We start from the raw sequence: 16423 nt of genomic DNA on the forward strand, positions 1-16423 counted from the left end.
GTCTGCAGTTTGTAACATTATTTAAACATTATTGCGTTAAACCTTTTCACCTTCTACTCTCTGCTCAGATTCTGTTTGTACACAACAGATTTACAAGCTGCTGCAGCAACAAGGTTCTGGGTTCAAAGCCCAGTTGGGTCCTTTCTTCTTAGAGATTGCATTGTTTCAAATATTAGATTAATTTAAGAATATTAGATTAATTAATTAACAGGTCCACCCCCATTACTAAGGGGGTGGACCTGTTTCGGTTAAATTAGCATGTTATCTAAGCCATTACAAGGCCTTTGTTGGTTCGTCCGTCCGTCCGTTGTCTTCCGCTTATCCGGGGTCGGGTCGCGGGGGTAGCAGCTTCAGTAGGGAGGCCCAGACGTCCCTCTCCCCAGCCACTTGGGCCAGCTCCTCAGGAGGAATCCCAAGGCGTTCCCAGGCCAGCCGGGAGACATAGTCCCTCCAGCGTGTCCTGGGTCTTCCCCTGGGCCTCCTCCCGGTGGGACGTGCCCGGAACACCTCACCAGGGAGGCGTCCAGGAGGCATCCTGACCAGATGCCCGAGCCACCTCAACTGGCTCCTCTCGACGTGGAGGAGCAGCGGCTCTAGTCTGAGTCCTCCCCGGATGACTGAGCTCCTCACCCTATCTCTAAGGGAGAGCCCAGACACACTACGGAGAAAACTCATTTCAGCCGCTTGTATCCGGGATCTCGTTCTTTCGGTCACGACCCAAAGCTCGTGACCATAGATGAGGGTAGGAACGTAGATCGACCGGTAAATCGAGAGCTTTGCCTTTTGGCTCAGCTCTCTCTTCACCACAACGGATCGGTACAGCGCCCGCTTCACAGCAGACGCTGCACCAATCCGCCTGTCGATCTCCCGCTCCATCCTCCCCTCATTCGTGAACAAGACCCCAAGATACTTGAACTCCTCCACTAGGGGCAGGACATTCTCCCCAACCCGGAGAAGGCACTCTACCCTTTTCCGGTTCAAGACCATGGTCTCGGATTTGGAGGCACTGATTTTCATCCCGGCCGCTTCGCACTCAGCTGCAAACCGCTCCAGTGAGAGCTGTAGATCACGCCCTGATGAAGCCAATAGGACCACGTCATCCGCGAATAGCAGAGACGCAATCCTAAGGCCACCAAAACGGATCCCCTCAACACCTTGGCTGCGCCTAGAAATTCTGTCCATAAAAGTTATGAACAGAATCGGTGACAAAGGGCAACCTTGGCGGAGTCCAACTCTCACCGGAAACGAGTCCGACTTACTGCCGGCAATGCGGACCAGACTCTGACACCGGTCGTACAGAGACCTGACAGCCCTTATTAAAGGGTCCGGTACTCCATACTCCCGGAGTACCCCCCACAGGATCCCCCGGGGGACACGGTCGAATGCCTTCTCCAGATCCACAAAACACATGTAGACTGGTTGGGCAAACTCCCATGCCCCCTCAAGAATCCTGCTGAGGGTATAGAGCTGGTCCAGTGTTCCACGGCCAGGACGAAAACCACACTGCTCTTCCTGAATCCGAGATTCGACTATCCGACGGACCCTCCTTTCCAGAACCTCTGAATAGACCTTACCAGGGAGGCTTAAGAGTGTGATTCCTCTGTAGTTGGAACACACCCTCCGGTCCCCCTTTTTAAATAGGGGGACCACCACCCCAGTCTGCCAATCCAGGGGAACTGCCCCCGATGTCCACGCAATGTTGCAGAGCCGCGTTAACCAACACAGCCCCACAACATCCAGAGCCTTAAGGTACTCAGGGCGAATCTCATCCACCCCCGGGGCCTTGCCACCGAGGAGCTTTTTAACAACCTCGGCAACCTCAGCCCCAGAGATGGGAGAACCCGACCCAGAGTCCTCAGGCTCTGCTTCCTCAATGGAAGACGTGTCGGTGGGATTAAGGAGGTCTTCGAAGTATTCCGCCCACCGACGCACGACGTCCCGAGTCGAGGTCAGCAGCACACCACCCCCACTGTAAACAGTGTTGGTACTGCACTGCTTCCCCCTCCTGAGACGCCGGATAGTGGACCAGAATCGCTTCGAAGCCGTACGGAAGTCTTTCTCCATGGCCTCTCCGAACTCTTCCCACGCCCGAGTTTTTGCCTCGACGACCAGCTGAGCCGCCTGCCACTTCGACTGTCGGTACACATCAGCTGCTTCCGGAGTCCCACAGGCCAAAAAAGCCCGGTAGGACTCCTTCTTCAGCTTGACGGCTTCCCTCACCGCTGGTGTCCACCAGCGGGTTCGAGGGTTGCCGCCGCGACATGCACCGACAACCTTGCGGCCACAGCTCCGACTAGCCGCCTCAACAATAGAGGCGTGGAACATGGTCCATTCAGACTCAATGTCCCCCGCCTCCCTCGGGACGTGTTTAAAGTTCTCCCGGAAGTGGGAGTTAAAGCTCAGTCTCACAGGGGACTCTGCCAGACGTTCCCAGCAAACCCTCACAGTGCGTTTGGGCCTGCCCGGTCGGACCGGCTTCCTCCTCCGCCATCGGAGCCAACTCACCACCAGGTAGTGGTCGGTGGAGAGCTCCGCCCCTCTCTTCACCCGAGTGTCCAAGACATACGGCCGCAGATCAGATGAAACGACAACAAAGTCGATCATTGAACTGCGACCTAGGGTGTCCTGGTGCCAAGAGCACATATGGACACCCTTATGCTTGAACATGGTGTTTGTGATGGACAATCCATGACGAGCACAGAAGTCCAACAACAAAACACCACTCGAGTTCAGATCAGGTGGGCCATTCCTCCCAACCACGCCCCTCCAGGTCCCACTGTCATTGCCCACGTGAGCGTTGAAGTCCCCCAGCAAAACGAGGGAGTCCCCAGGAGGGGCACTCTCCAGTACCCCTCCCAAGGACTCCAAAAAGGGTGGGTAATCCGAACTGCTGTTAGGCGCATAAGCGCAAACAACAGTCAGAACCCGTCCCCCCACACGAATGCGGAGGGAGGCCACCCTCTCGTTCACCGGGGAAAACCCCAACGTGCAGGCACCGAGATGGGGGGCAACAAGTATGCCCACACCAGCTCGGCGCCTCTCACCATGGGCAACTCCAGAGTGGAAGAATGTCCAGCCCCTCTCAAGGAGACTGGTTCCGGAGCCAGAGCGGTGCGTCGAGGTGAGTCCAACTATCTCTAGTCGGAACCTCTCAACCTCGCGCACAAGCTCAGGCTCCTTCCCACCAGAGAGGTGACATTCCACGTCCCAAGAGCCAGCTTCTGCAGCCGAGGATCGGAACGCCAAGGTCCCCGCCCTTGGCGTTCCCTGTTTGTTTTCTCATTTTATAAAAAAGATGCTTTAATATTTTTATTCTGAAAAGTTATTGTCTTTTTTTCTTCCAGTCTCTCCATCTCCACCAGGTGCTGATCCAACAAAGGATGGAGATTTCACATTACAGTGTTCTCTGGTCAGATACAGAGGGTTGGATCCTTGTCCAGAGAAGAGCCTCCTCTGGGTGGATGAGACAGGAAGTGAGCTGCTTGGTGAAGGTGTTGGGTTCAAGTCTGGCGGACAGACTGGCTGTGATTCTTATCTCACTGTGAAGCTTCAGAGCAGCAGCAACAGAACATACACCTGCCAGTTTGTTAAGAACAACACAGTGAAGATAGAAGCTCACTACACACCTGAGACTGAAGGTATGATGTCATCACACATCTGTCTCTACAGGCATTATATTTATCATTTAAAAGTGAAATTGATGTAATAAGATAATAAATCAGCTTCTATGTAGTTCTTCAGTGAGACAACGCCTGATGCTTGGATTGTTCCTATCAGAGAAAAACTAAAACACAACTGCATTATGGGGCTTGTAGTTTGATCACAGTGTGAAATATCCTAGAATACTGTAGTAGAAATACAACACATGGAATGAAAAATAAGCAATGCATAAATAAACAAATGTAATTTAAGAAGGGGGGGGGGGCAGAACTGGATGTTTTTTAAGACTGCTTCGTGTACAAAATTTTAATGACTAAATGTAACATTTTAATGATTTTAAGTCTGGTATTAAGTATTAAGGAAATGTGAGCTTCAAGCTAATTAGATGCAGACAGGCAGTAGTTACTATGGACATTTATACCTGAACAGTCACAATATGGCTGTTTTAGTCGTCACACGTGGCACAGAGGGCGATACGTGGAATATATTCATTACCCCCCCCCCCCCCCCCCCAGTCCTGGTTCACCCAGTGAAGGTTGTTGTCTCTCCATATGAACGTGTCGATGTAAACTCTCAACAGCAGAACAGCAGCTCCTACAGGCTTAGAGAGTTAGTTTGAGACCTGCTGAGCTTCTCATGTCCCAGGCAGCAGTGATCCTGGAGATCAGGGGTCAAAGGTCAAAAAACAGCTTAACTTCTTCTCTGCAGAACATTTCAACTCCAACAAGTAGGACACTGACTGCTGGATGATCTTCAGCTGCTTCCTCCACTGAGAAATATGACCTGCTGTAAACCAGATGTGAAACATCTCAGTTTACTGTCCATTATTTTATGTGTGAAGATAAAATCACGTTACATGAATGTTTTAGGTGTTGGAGAGAAGATACTGATGATTCTGATGAACAATCCATCGTCATGTTAAAATGTTTTGTTCTTAAATCAAATAAATCTAAAGCAAACAGAACATGTTCTCTGCACCATCTCATCCACAGCTTCCACTGACTGGTCTCCTCTGAGCTTCATCATGATGACTCTGAGGATCACAGCACTGATCCTGATGGTTGGAATCACTGTTGGTATCATCAGAACCAGAGGTGAGGAAACTGAACTACAATGGAGGCACTTTACAGAATTATGATTTTAATCACTTTATTTTCCTTCCATCCCAGGAAGCAAAAAGCCACAGAAAGACATTAATGTAAGTGAAACAATCCAGCATGAAAAATACCTTCATAGAGCTTTTACACATAGATTCTGAATGACAAACCTGTTTCCTCCAACTTTAAGTCAGCAGTTTGTAACATTATTTAAACATTATTGCGTTAAACCTTTTCAGCTTCTACTCTATGCTCAGATTCTGTTTGTACACAACAGATTTACAAGCTGCTGCAGCAACAAGGTTCTGGGTTCAACGCCCAGTTGGGTCCTTTCTTCTTAGAGTTTGCATTGTTTCGAATATTAGATTAATTTAAGAATATTAGATAAATTGATTAACAATTTGATTGTTTCGGTACAATTAGCATGTTATCTAAGCCGTTACAAGGCCCATGTTGGGCAGTACTATAAAGCTTGATACTCCACATTACTCCAGACTTTTTGAATTGAGAAAGCTTCCTGGAGAGGAAGCAAAAGGTCTTCAAATTTTGGAAAAAAAAGTCCAGTTGTTTGGTTTTTTTACTTTTTTGGAATATTAGATTAAGAATCTCTGAATGTTGATGCAAATATTGGAAAGATCTTAAATCAAGAATGACATCAAATATGTTTAACTGTTTTTATACTGTTTCTTCTTTTAACCTTAAAAAATGTTAAAAGATAAAGATTTATTGAACATAAATGATATAAAACTGTTATTTTACCTGAGTAATAAATAGAAAAGATGCTATAAAGGATTTTATCTGTGGTAAAATTAGTGATAATTTGACATTTTTCTTTAAATGTTCAGGATGTTTATCTAACTGTATTATCCAGTTAATGTTTGGTTGTATCTCACAGGTTCACGATGCTGTTGATGACGACCCAGTGGACTATGAAAATGATGAAGAACGTTCTGCTGCCGCCACACTCAGCTGACCTTCATCACATCAGTTACAGAACAGGAAGAATAAAGTCTCCACAGGCGACAGTCTCACCAGCAGAGCATTCTGGGAGTTGTAGTATAAGCTGTGAATGATCTTTCTACCAGTGGACCGGCTCTTATAGACACTATAAATTATCTCATGGTCATATTTGTCCTGCAGGCCTGAGTCTGACCCCTCTGCTGTCAGGGGTCCATTTTGACCTGTTTGGATTCTGTTCTGACTCGGTTTAACTGCTCTGTCTGCAGAGTCTCAGAGCTGCTGGCTGTTAGTGGACTGACTGCAGCTCATTAGCAGACGTCACAGTTCCTCTTTGACGGCTCATGCTAAGGGAATTACATCATGTTGAACATAAAAATATAAACTATAAATAAAACTTGTCCTGTTTTATGTTCTTCACAATCAGACTCTGCAGCTGAAACATGGCTCACTTTAGTTGATCTGAGTGTTACAAGGTGAATGAATTAAATGTAGTTTAAATGCTTTTTCTGACTAAACTTTGTACAACTAGTTCCTTCTGTTTGTGGTTTTCTGTCAGTTTCTAAAAACACAAAATGACAGAGTACGTGGTGGGTGTTGGTGTGAAGTTATTTTCATCCATTAATTCAGAGACAAAGAGGAAATAACATCAGTTCTTTCAGATGTGCAGCAGAGAAAAGTCTCTCAGTGTTCAGCAGCTGATAGAAGGACAGGAGATGTTGGTTCTGGAACTGGTTCTGATCGTTGTGCTTCAGTTTGAAGGTAAAGATCTGTTTTCTTTCTAATGAAGCTGAGACAAATTAAAGGACACTTTATAATATATTTCTAGTTTCACCTTCATGATTGTGTTTGTGAAGGATGAAGTGTATAAAACTTTAATGTGTCTTTGTCTCTGCTGCAGGCACCAGAGGAGGAGAACTTTATCTCTATCACAGATCTGGAGATGATGTCGTTATACCTTGTAACAGTCCTTCATCTTCTTACTCATGCTCCATTGTTAAATGGTTTTACAGCAGAGATACAAACTCAAGCTCTCTGTTGGAGGTTCAGGATGGAAAAGTTGTTCAGAGTTCACCTCGAGCTGCCAGGTTAAATGTGGACAGTAAATGCTCTCTGATCATCAACAACATCACTGCTGAGGATGCTGGACGGTACACCTGTCGACCTGGTTCAGGAACCTTTGATGGCATTGTGCTTCTGAGTGTTTTGACCAGTGAGTTTGTAGAACTGAAGGATCTGACGCTGTCAGACTCTTTCCTTCTGATTAACTTTGTGAAATACTTGTGTTGGACAGATGTTTCTGACATCAGCAGTTCTGATGAATATCTGATGCAGTCAGAAGTTAAAATGTTGTTCTGTCAGAGTGAGAATGAATCATTTATTCAGCGCTGTGTGATGGCTTCAACCACACATCAGTCCACACTTAGTTTGACTTTACAGTAAAATATCCCATATTGAAAAGGTTCATTCACTTAATTTATTTATTTTTATCTAACCAATTATACAATTAAACTCACTATCTGGTTTTAAATGTTATTTTTGCCCTCAGCTGTCTTTTTGCTGAGTGACCTTTGTTGGGTATGTGCTGCTTCCTGGTTGAGCTAAAGGCGGGGCCAAGCTTTGAGGACCCTGACATCAGGAAGTGGGCTCATCAGAATGAACGTTGTGCTCGGCTGCTGTGGGGCTGTTTAGATTCAACTAGTTGATCTTGGATTGTGTGGTTAAATGGTTTGATCAAACCTCTGGATCACTGACTTTCATTTGGAAAGATTTCTAGTTTAGTTCCATCATGCTGATGAAAACCTGCTAAGATCTGCAATATTAGTGCAGATCAGTCACCAAGTAACATGGAGACAACTGAATATATATATATATATATATATATATATATATATATATATATATATATATATATATTAATTAATTAATTACTGTTTCTTATTTTTCATTCTTCACAGCCAAGTTTCTAATTTTAGAGAACGTTTCTTCTCCATCTTTCAAACTTTTTCTTCCAGTCTCTCCATCTCCACCAGGTGCTGATCCAACAAAGGATGGAGATTTCACATTACAGTGTTCTCTGGAGAGATACAGTTGGTTTGGTCCTTGTCCAGAGAAGAGCTTCCTCTGGGTGGATGAGACAGGAAGTGAGCTGCTTGGTGAAGGTGTTGGGTTCAAGTCTAGAGGACACTTTGGCTGTGATTCTTATCTCACTGTGAAGCTTCAGATCAGCAGCAACAGAAGATACACCTGCCAGTTTGTTGAGGGAAACATCATAAAGGTAGAAGCTCACTACACACCTGAGTTTAAAGGTAAGATGTATTTTATTTACTGACGTTATTAGATAAAAAGCAGAAATTACCTGAATTTTTTGTGATTGTTTATATTCTATATAAAAGGTTTTAAACCTTCTTTTATTATCTGCTGTAGCTCAGAAACACTGAAATATCCTGCATGAAAGCAAAGAGGACAAAGTTGTAGCTCCATGAATCAAAGCCAGTCTTTTCATACAGCGGTAGGCTACTAAGTGAGATTTATGGAAGTAAAGACATGAAAACGTGTGAGAGAATAGTGAAAAATGCCCTTTTGTTTTAAATAAAGATTATAATAAGCTTTAGATCTTCCGACCCAAATTGAACTGATCAATGAACTGCCTGTTTTTAGTTCTTTCCAAATTTGTTTCTCTTTTTTTAACCTCCTGAAGGAAAACATAATTAATATCTAGAGGTGTAGCGTTACACAGCAAACATGCCCAAAACAGCCCTGTAGGTTTGATACCATGTAAACTAAACCAATACATTGTTGTTTCATTCCTGAACTGCTGCAGAATGTTTATGAGCCAAACTAAGAGCTCAATGCAACGTTTCTGTAGGGAAACTTTAAGAAGTGACACCAGAACCAAACAGAGAGGACTCCCAGCTATCACTAAACTCTGCTGAGAGCATTAAAGTTTCTCCTGGAGCTGCAATGGAGAAAGAAAGGTGGACTGAACCAGAACTTTACATCAATGTTCTTCAACAGCAATACAGTCTGTAGCTCTGCACTGAATTACTGAGCATCAAGCTAAATGTAACCATCACTAGTTCTGGAGAAATATCCACTATAGTTCAAATCCAGGTGCCTGCAGCATTCAACTGGTCCAAAACGCTGCACAGCTAATGAGATGTAACAACAGACTGGTTCTGTCTGACCAGAACCTCTGAGCAGAGGGGATTTACCCTACTGCTGCATTTTATGATGCTTTCAAGGACATCTAGTACACTTAAATTTCTGGATATAAAAATAACTAAAAAATGATTCAAACCTATTTTAGTCTCTGTAATCTAATAAAAATCCTTATATTAGATTTGTATCATGGGGAGTGGTGGCCTAGTGGTAGTAGTACCCGGTTCTCTCCCCACAGACTGCCACTATGGCTCCCTGAGAAAGACCCTTAGCTCCAGATTGATCCCTGGATGCCACTCAGTGTAGGCAGCCCACTGCTCCCTGACTAAATCTACTGAATCCTGATGTTTGTGGACCGTTACACTCCTATTATTAACTGTAGAGGGTGATTGCTGTGTTGGTTAAACAGAGCTGCTGTTTAGAGGAGAAAAATGAAAAGAAGGAAGTCAAACCAAAGAGGAAGAAACAAGATCAGCGTCTGAAGCTTAGAAACGTCCACAGAGACTTCAGACTGTGGGTTATGTGTTCAGTCAGTACCCAGATTAGATAATATTAAAGATTAAAACTAAAGGCCACTAAATCAGCCAGTTCTTCAGTATAAACTGAGGTTTTATTACAAGTAATACTTCAAACTAAGACACTTTTATGGTCATCTTAAAAGATGTACATGTGACCTGTTCCTGTTTTTGGTATAATGTCACATTTGTCCACTTAACATTTAGCATCTTTATAAAACGTAATATAACTTTTAACATAAAGCCCTGTTGGGAGTGTCTTACAGCAAATTGAACATCCTCTTATTTGATATCTGGGGAAAAAAGAAAGTGAAGTTTTTTGTTTTTTAAAGGTTTTCTGTGATACCAAATATACTTAATAATTCTTAAAAATATTTAATATAAAAATAAAGTTAGCCATTTTTCCCCTGCTGAACGGATTATAACTGATGTTTGTTTTCAGTAAAATGTGTAACCAGTAATTTAACCATTAGGAGGAAATAACATCAATATCATTAGTTCTGTGGAAAACTTTCAATAACTGAGAAAAGGACATAAAATGGTTAAACTGGAATTAGATCTAAATGTTGTATAAAACATTGTTTCTCTGCAGTTATCTACCACAGAGCTGGAGATGATGCTGTTCTGTCCTGTAAAAGACCTTCATCATCTCTCTCATGCTCCGCTGTTGACTGGTTTTATACGAGAGCTGAAAACATGGAGCGTCAACATGAAGTTCATGGAGGAAAAGTTCAGAGTTCAGCTCGAGCTGCCAGGCTGAGGTTGGACAATAAATGCTCTCTGATCATCAACACCATCACTGCTGAGGATGCTGGACGTTACACCTGTCAGCTTTGGGATGGAGGACGCTTTGACACAGATGTGTATTTAAACATGATGAGCAGTGAGTAATCTAAATTCATTGACTTTTATACCTGCTGATATCAGTCCTTCTTAACCCTGAAGTCCCTGCATGGAGTTGGCTGTTTAGATCATGATGTGTTGTTATCATCTGAGTGAAGCCTGGACTGGAACCAGATCTGTTGTTATTTAATAGATTAAACAATTAATTATATTACTTTCATGGAGTGATATTTATTTTGTAGTAGTAAAGGTTCCTTAATTGCACTTGTAGCCTTCTTACTTCTTACACCTTTCTTACTGCCTGTCAGCTGTCAGTCTGCAATATGTTCACTGAACATCTGCTGTTTATGAGCCTAAAAATATAAGTTGTCTTGTTTGTTTTCTCATTTTATAAAAAAGATGCTTTAATATTTTTATCCTGAAAAGTTATTGTTTTGTTTTCTTCCAGTCTCTCCATCTCCACCAGGTGCTGATCCAAAAAAGGATGGAGATTTCACATTACAGTGTTCTCTGGAGATATTCAGTGGGTTGGGTCCTTGTCCAAAGAAGAGCCTCCTCTGGGTGGATGAGACAGGAAGTGAGCTGCTTGGTGAAGGTGTTGGGTTCAAGTCTGGAGGACAGACTGGCTGTGATTCTAATCTCACTGTGAAGCTTCAGAGCAGCAGCAACAGAAGATACACCTGCCAGTTTGTTGAGGGAAACACAGTGAAGATAGAAGTTCACTATCCACCTGAGACTGAAGGTATGATGTCATCACACATCTGTCTCTACAGGCATGATATTTATCATTTAAAAGTGAAATTGATGTAATAAGATAATAAATCAGCTTCTATGTATTTCTTCAGTGAGACAACTCCTGACTGATGTTTGGATTGTTCCTATCAGAGAAAAACTAAAACACAACTGCATTATGGGGCTTGTAGCAAACACTGCTACATCTGACGGGAATAGGATGCTGATTGAAGTGGCACCATGAATGGTAGATTCCGATTAGAGAATCAGGAGACTGGAGATCCGTAACGGCAGCTTTAATATAACTTCAAATAATGAAAATGGTCCATTACAGGCTGAGTGGCATAATTACAGGTAGACCGCGTGTACATGTTGGGGCTCATGGAGCATATGAGTGTGGTCTGTGAAAGAAACAAACATAACATAGTGCCTATGAGCCTAATGAGGATTTTTACTAACAAATTAGCAAAAACAGTTGCAGAAATAAACAAACAAATAATAAGAACCCCAGCAAGCCCCATACAATCACTGCTGGATCAGTAGCAACGACACAAGCCATACAATTTCAACAACAGCAACTGTAAGCAGCAGCAGCATTAACCGAATTAGCATTAGCATCTAATGCTAACAGGCGCTAACTATCATAATAGCTTACTAGACCAACAAGAAACACATAAACATGGTGCAAATCACGGATTCTCACTTCTATAATACCAATAACGAACGGTTAAAGAGTGAAGTGATCCGTAAAGGTACTTACTTTATATATTACGCACACAAATAACCACCATGAAGCACCGACTTTCAGCATGTGTTACACTGTAAACGGTCCGGGCGGAAACAACAAACCCGACTTCCTCTCAGTCTTTCTAACAGGGCTTATAGTTTGATCACAGTGTGAAATATCCTAGAATACTGTAGTAGAAATACAACACATGGAATGACTGAAAAATAAGCAATGTATACATGAACAAATTAATTTAAGAACGGGGGGGGGGGGGGGGGGGGGGGTGATGCGTTCATAAGTATTAAGAAAATCTGAGCTTCAAGCTAATTAGATGCAGACAGACAATAGTTACTATGGACATTTATACCTGAACAGTCACAATATGGCTGTTTTAGACGTCACACGTGGCACAGAGGGCGATACGTGCAATATATTCATTATGCCCCCCCCCCCCCCCCCAGTCCTGGTTCACACAGTGAAGGTTGTTGTCTCCCCACATGAACGTGTCGATGTAAACTCTCAACAGCAGAACAGCAGCTCCTACAGGCTTAGAGAGTTAGTTTAAGACCTGCTGAGCTTCTCATGTCCCAGGCAGCAGTGATCCTGGAGATCAGGGGTCAAAGGTCAAAAAACAGCTTAACTTCTTCTCTGTAGAACATTTCAACTCCAACAAGTAGGACACTGACTGCTGGATGATCTTCAGCTGCTTCCTCCACTGAGAAATATGACCTGCTGTAAACCAGATGTGAAACATCTCAGTTTACTGTCCGTTATTTTATGTGTGAAGATAAAATCACGTTACATGAATGTTTTAGGTGTTGGAGAGAAGATACTGATGATTCTGATGAACAATCCTCCATCATGTTAAAATGTTTTGTTCTTAAATCAGATAAATCTAAAGCAAACAGAACATGTTCTCTGCACCATCTCATCCACAGCTTCCACTGACTGGTCTCCTCTGAGCTTCATCATGATGACTCTGAGGATCACAGCACTGATCCTGATGGTTGGAATCACTGTTGGTATCATCAGAACCAGAGGTGAGGAAACTGAACTACAATGGAGACACTTTACAGAATTATGATTTATCTGACAACCCAGGGTCCAGACCAGGAAGCAGAGGCGTAGTTTAACACACCTCTCTGCAGCTTCTGTACTGTTACCCACCCATTATCCTATTGAGACGGTGTCTTTCCCACGGCCAAAACTTAACAGATCAAAAACTTTAACCTAGATCTAAAAGGAACAAATCATAAAAACCTAATAAAAATCAATACGGTTCACCTTGAACCTAAAAATAAAACAATTAAATGTGGTCTATTAAATATAAGGTCTCTCCCTCCAAAGACTTTGTTAGTTAATGAATTGATTTCTGATAAACAGTGTCATGGTTTTCAATTGTTTTGCCCACATGCGGATACGAGCGGGAGGCCAGGCACAAGTTTTAAGATGTTTTATTGAAGGAATCAACTGCTGGGATACAACGAACGAGACGCCGAAGGAGAGGTCTGAGCGTCGAGCGGGAGGTACTGTGGGAAAGGAAAGAAAAATGACTACGATTGAACGAACCAAGGAAATACAAGAACCTGCGCAGCTTACCACTCAGCTGGGCGGACCTGACCGGGAGGAAGTAGCGGCAAGAGGACCCTGTGATCCTACCCCTGTTGGTGTAGTGGCTAGCGGCTGGAGGGCAGCAGGTGGAACTGGCGAGGGACCCAGAGCAAGCTTCGGCTGAGCGGGGTGACAGATGGATTAACTTGAATGACGGGAGGAACCAGCAGCATCCGGGAGGGGAACCACAAGCCCGGCTGGGTAATATCCAGGGAGCAAGGGGGGAGTCGCCAGAGCAGAATCTGAGCCTTGTGATGCTGCGGGTGTGATTCTCCGGACAGAGCGTCAAGAGGTAAGTGCTTCCACGCACAAAAACTGTGACAAAAGAGAAGATCCAAGATTAGTCAAAAAATCGAGAGGCAAAGCTTACACGCTAGTGCTTCAGAGCTAGTTGGAGGCCACGTCATACCACGACTGGTTTAACATTCTAGCGTCTTCCATCTGTCGGTGCTCTGCTTAAGAAGCCGCTCCAAATGAGTCGCAGGTGTGGGCCACGCCCCTCGCCAGCTAGAACCACCTGCGGAGCAGAATAGGGCACAGATACACAGGGAACCCTGACACTACCTCCCCCTCAACGGCCGCCTCCTGGCGGCCCGGACGAAGAGGTGCTAGGTTGCGCTGACCAGAACCTGCTTAGCAGGTCCTTATCTGTTATAGCAGAACCGGAAACCCAGGATCGTTCCCCAGGGCTGCGACCCTCCCAGTCGACAAGGTACTGGTGGCCCTTACCTCGACGACGGGCGTCCACAACCCTGAGAACGCGGGGCCTCCGATCATCCGGGGAGGGTGGAGGGGGTTCGGCAGGAGGGTACAGGTCGCTGTCCAAGACCGGTTTTATTAGGGAGACATGGAAGGTGGGATGCACACGGGAGTGAGGAGGCAGACGCAGACGGACGGAGGAGGGGTTGATGATGGACTCTATAGTATAGGGGCCGGTGAACCGGGAAGCGAGTTTCCTGGCGGATAAGTCTGACAAGACGTCCCTGGAAGACAGCCAGACCCTCTGACCGGGGTGATAAGGCGGGGCTGGTCTGCGGCGTTTGTCGGCGAATCTCTTGCTCTGCTCTGCGGTGCGTGAAAGTGCAAAGATGGTGGCTTTCCAGATATCTTGACAGCGGGCGATGTATTCGTTAACAGAAGCGAAGGGGATTTGGAGTTCATCAGAGGGCAGAAGTGGAGGTTGATAACCTAGGGCTACTTCAAAAGGTGAACGTCCGGTGGATGACGAGAGGTGAGAATTGAGGGCGTACTCAACCCATGGTAAAAATTTGTTCCAGTCTGTTGGGGATGACGAGGTGAGGCAGCGGAGGGTGGTTTCTAGTTGCTGGTTCATACGTTCGGTTTGACCGTTTGTCTGTGGGTGATATCCAGAAGTGAGGGTGTAACGTGCACCGAGAGCAGAGCAAAAGTGCCGCCAGACCTGGGAGACAAACTGAGGCCCTCGGTCAGAGAGGATCTCTGTGGGGATCCCATGGAGTCGAAACACGTGTTTAATGAGGAGTTGGGCTGTTTGGAGAGCATTAGGTAGTTTTCGGATCGGAATGAGGTGGCAGGACTTGGAGAAGCGATCTACTACTGTAAGGATGGTAGACATACCTTGGGATGTGGGAAGACCGGTAACAAAGTCCAAGGCTATATGGGACCAGGGACGCTTGGGGATTGGAAGTGGATGTAATAGACCGGAAGGTGGTTGGGTCGAAGGTTTGTTCTGGGCGCAAACCGGACAGGCTAGGACGTATTCTCGGACATCCTTGGTCCAGGATGGCCACCAAAAACGCCGGGAAACCTGGGACTGGGTCCTATATATGCCGGGGTGTGCGGAAAACTTGGAATCGTGGCTCCAGCGTAGGACATCGGGACGGACAGATCGGGGTACGTACTTAAGACCCGCGGGTCCAGTACCTGGGTCTGGATCGAGCTTTAGGGCTTGGTTGATTCGATCCTCCAGGTCCCAATGTAAGGCCCCAATGGTGCACGAGGGGGGGGGGGGGGGGATCGGTGCTGGTTCTCTCTCCTGTTCTGGAGGGGCAAATTGGCGAGAGAGAGCGTCTGGTTTCACGTTTCTGGATCCGGATCTGTAGGTTATAGTGAGGTTGAATCTAGAGAAAAATAAGGACCAGCGGGCTTGTCGGGGATTAAGGCGTCGGGCTGACTGCAGGTATGAAAGGTTTTTGTGGTCTGTCCAGACGATTACGGGCTGCTCGGATCCCTCTAACCAGTGACGCCACTCCTCCAACGCTAACTTAATGGCCAGCAGTTCTCGGTCGCCGACGTCGTAATTTCGCTCGGCTGGGGATAACCGGCGAGAAAAGAAGGCGCAGGGGTGGTTCTTGTTATCAACCTTGGATTGTTGAGATAAGACCGCGCCGACCCCGGTGTCGGACGCGTCGATCTCGAGGATGAACTGTTTAGAAGGATCGGGGTGAATAAGAATGGGGGCCTGAGAAAACCGGGACTTGAGATCAACGAAAGTGGCTTCAGCTTTAGGGCTCCAGGCGTAAGGGACCTTGGTAGAGGTTAACGCGTGCAAGGGCGAGGCAATCTGGCTATAATTTCTAATGAAACGCCGGTAAAAATTGGCGAAACCCAAGAACCGCTGGAGTTGTTTACGGGACTCTGGGGTTGGCCACTCTACGACCACCTTGATCTTTTCAGGGTCTGATCTGACTCGTCCGCCTTCTAAAATCAAACCGAGGAAGGAAACAGAAGCTTGATGAAACTCGCATTTCTCCGCTTTAACAAATAAGCGGTTCTCTAAGAGGCGTTGCAGGACTAAGCGAACATGCTGTTTGTGCTGCTCAAGATCGCTTGAATAAATCAAAATGTCGTCCAAATAGACAAAAACAAAGACGTTCAGAAAGTCGCGAAGGACATCGTTTACTAAGGCTTGAAACACAGCCGGGGCATTACACAAACCAAAAGGCATTACTAGATACTCAAAGTGACCTAACGGGGTCTTAAAGGCTGTCTTCCACTCGTCTCCTTGCCTAATACGAACTAAATGGTAAGCATTGCGCAGGTCGAGTTTGGTGAAGATGACCGCGTCCTGGACTGGTTCAAGCGCAGAAGATAACAGAGGAAGTGGATACTTGTTCTTAATGGTTATTTGGTTTAGTCCC

General features: G+C 45.2%; 2 long non-coding RNA genes across 2 annotated transcripts; both read left to right on the plus strand.

Annotated features, from left to right (window-relative positions):
- The first annotated feature begins 3349 nt into the window (after positions 1-3349).
- LOC118559881 lies at positions 3350-4844 on the plus strand. Its single transcript, XR_004928994.1, has 3 exons — positions 3350-3638; positions 4653-4754; positions 4830-4844. It is a non-coding gene; the product is annotated as an uncharacterized LOC118559881 (long non-coding RNA).
- An 883-nt stretch (positions 4845-5727) lies between these two features.
- LOC118559878 lies at positions 5728-7816 on the plus strand. The gene is made up of 3 exons (XR_004928991.1): positions 5728-6476; positions 6616-6927; positions 7730-7816. It is a non-coding gene; the product is annotated as an uncharacterized LOC118559878 (long non-coding RNA).
- The last annotated feature ends 8607 nt before the right edge of the window (positions 7817-16423 follow it).

Source organism: Fundulus heteroclitus, unplaced genomic scaffold (genome assembly GCF_011125445.2).
Source record: "Fundulus heteroclitus isolate FHET01 unplaced genomic scaffold, MU-UCD_Fhet_4.1 scaffold_36, whole genome shotgun sequence".
NCBI lineage: Eukaryota > Metazoa > Chordata > Actinopteri > Cyprinodontiformes > Fundulidae > Fundulus > Fundulus heteroclitus.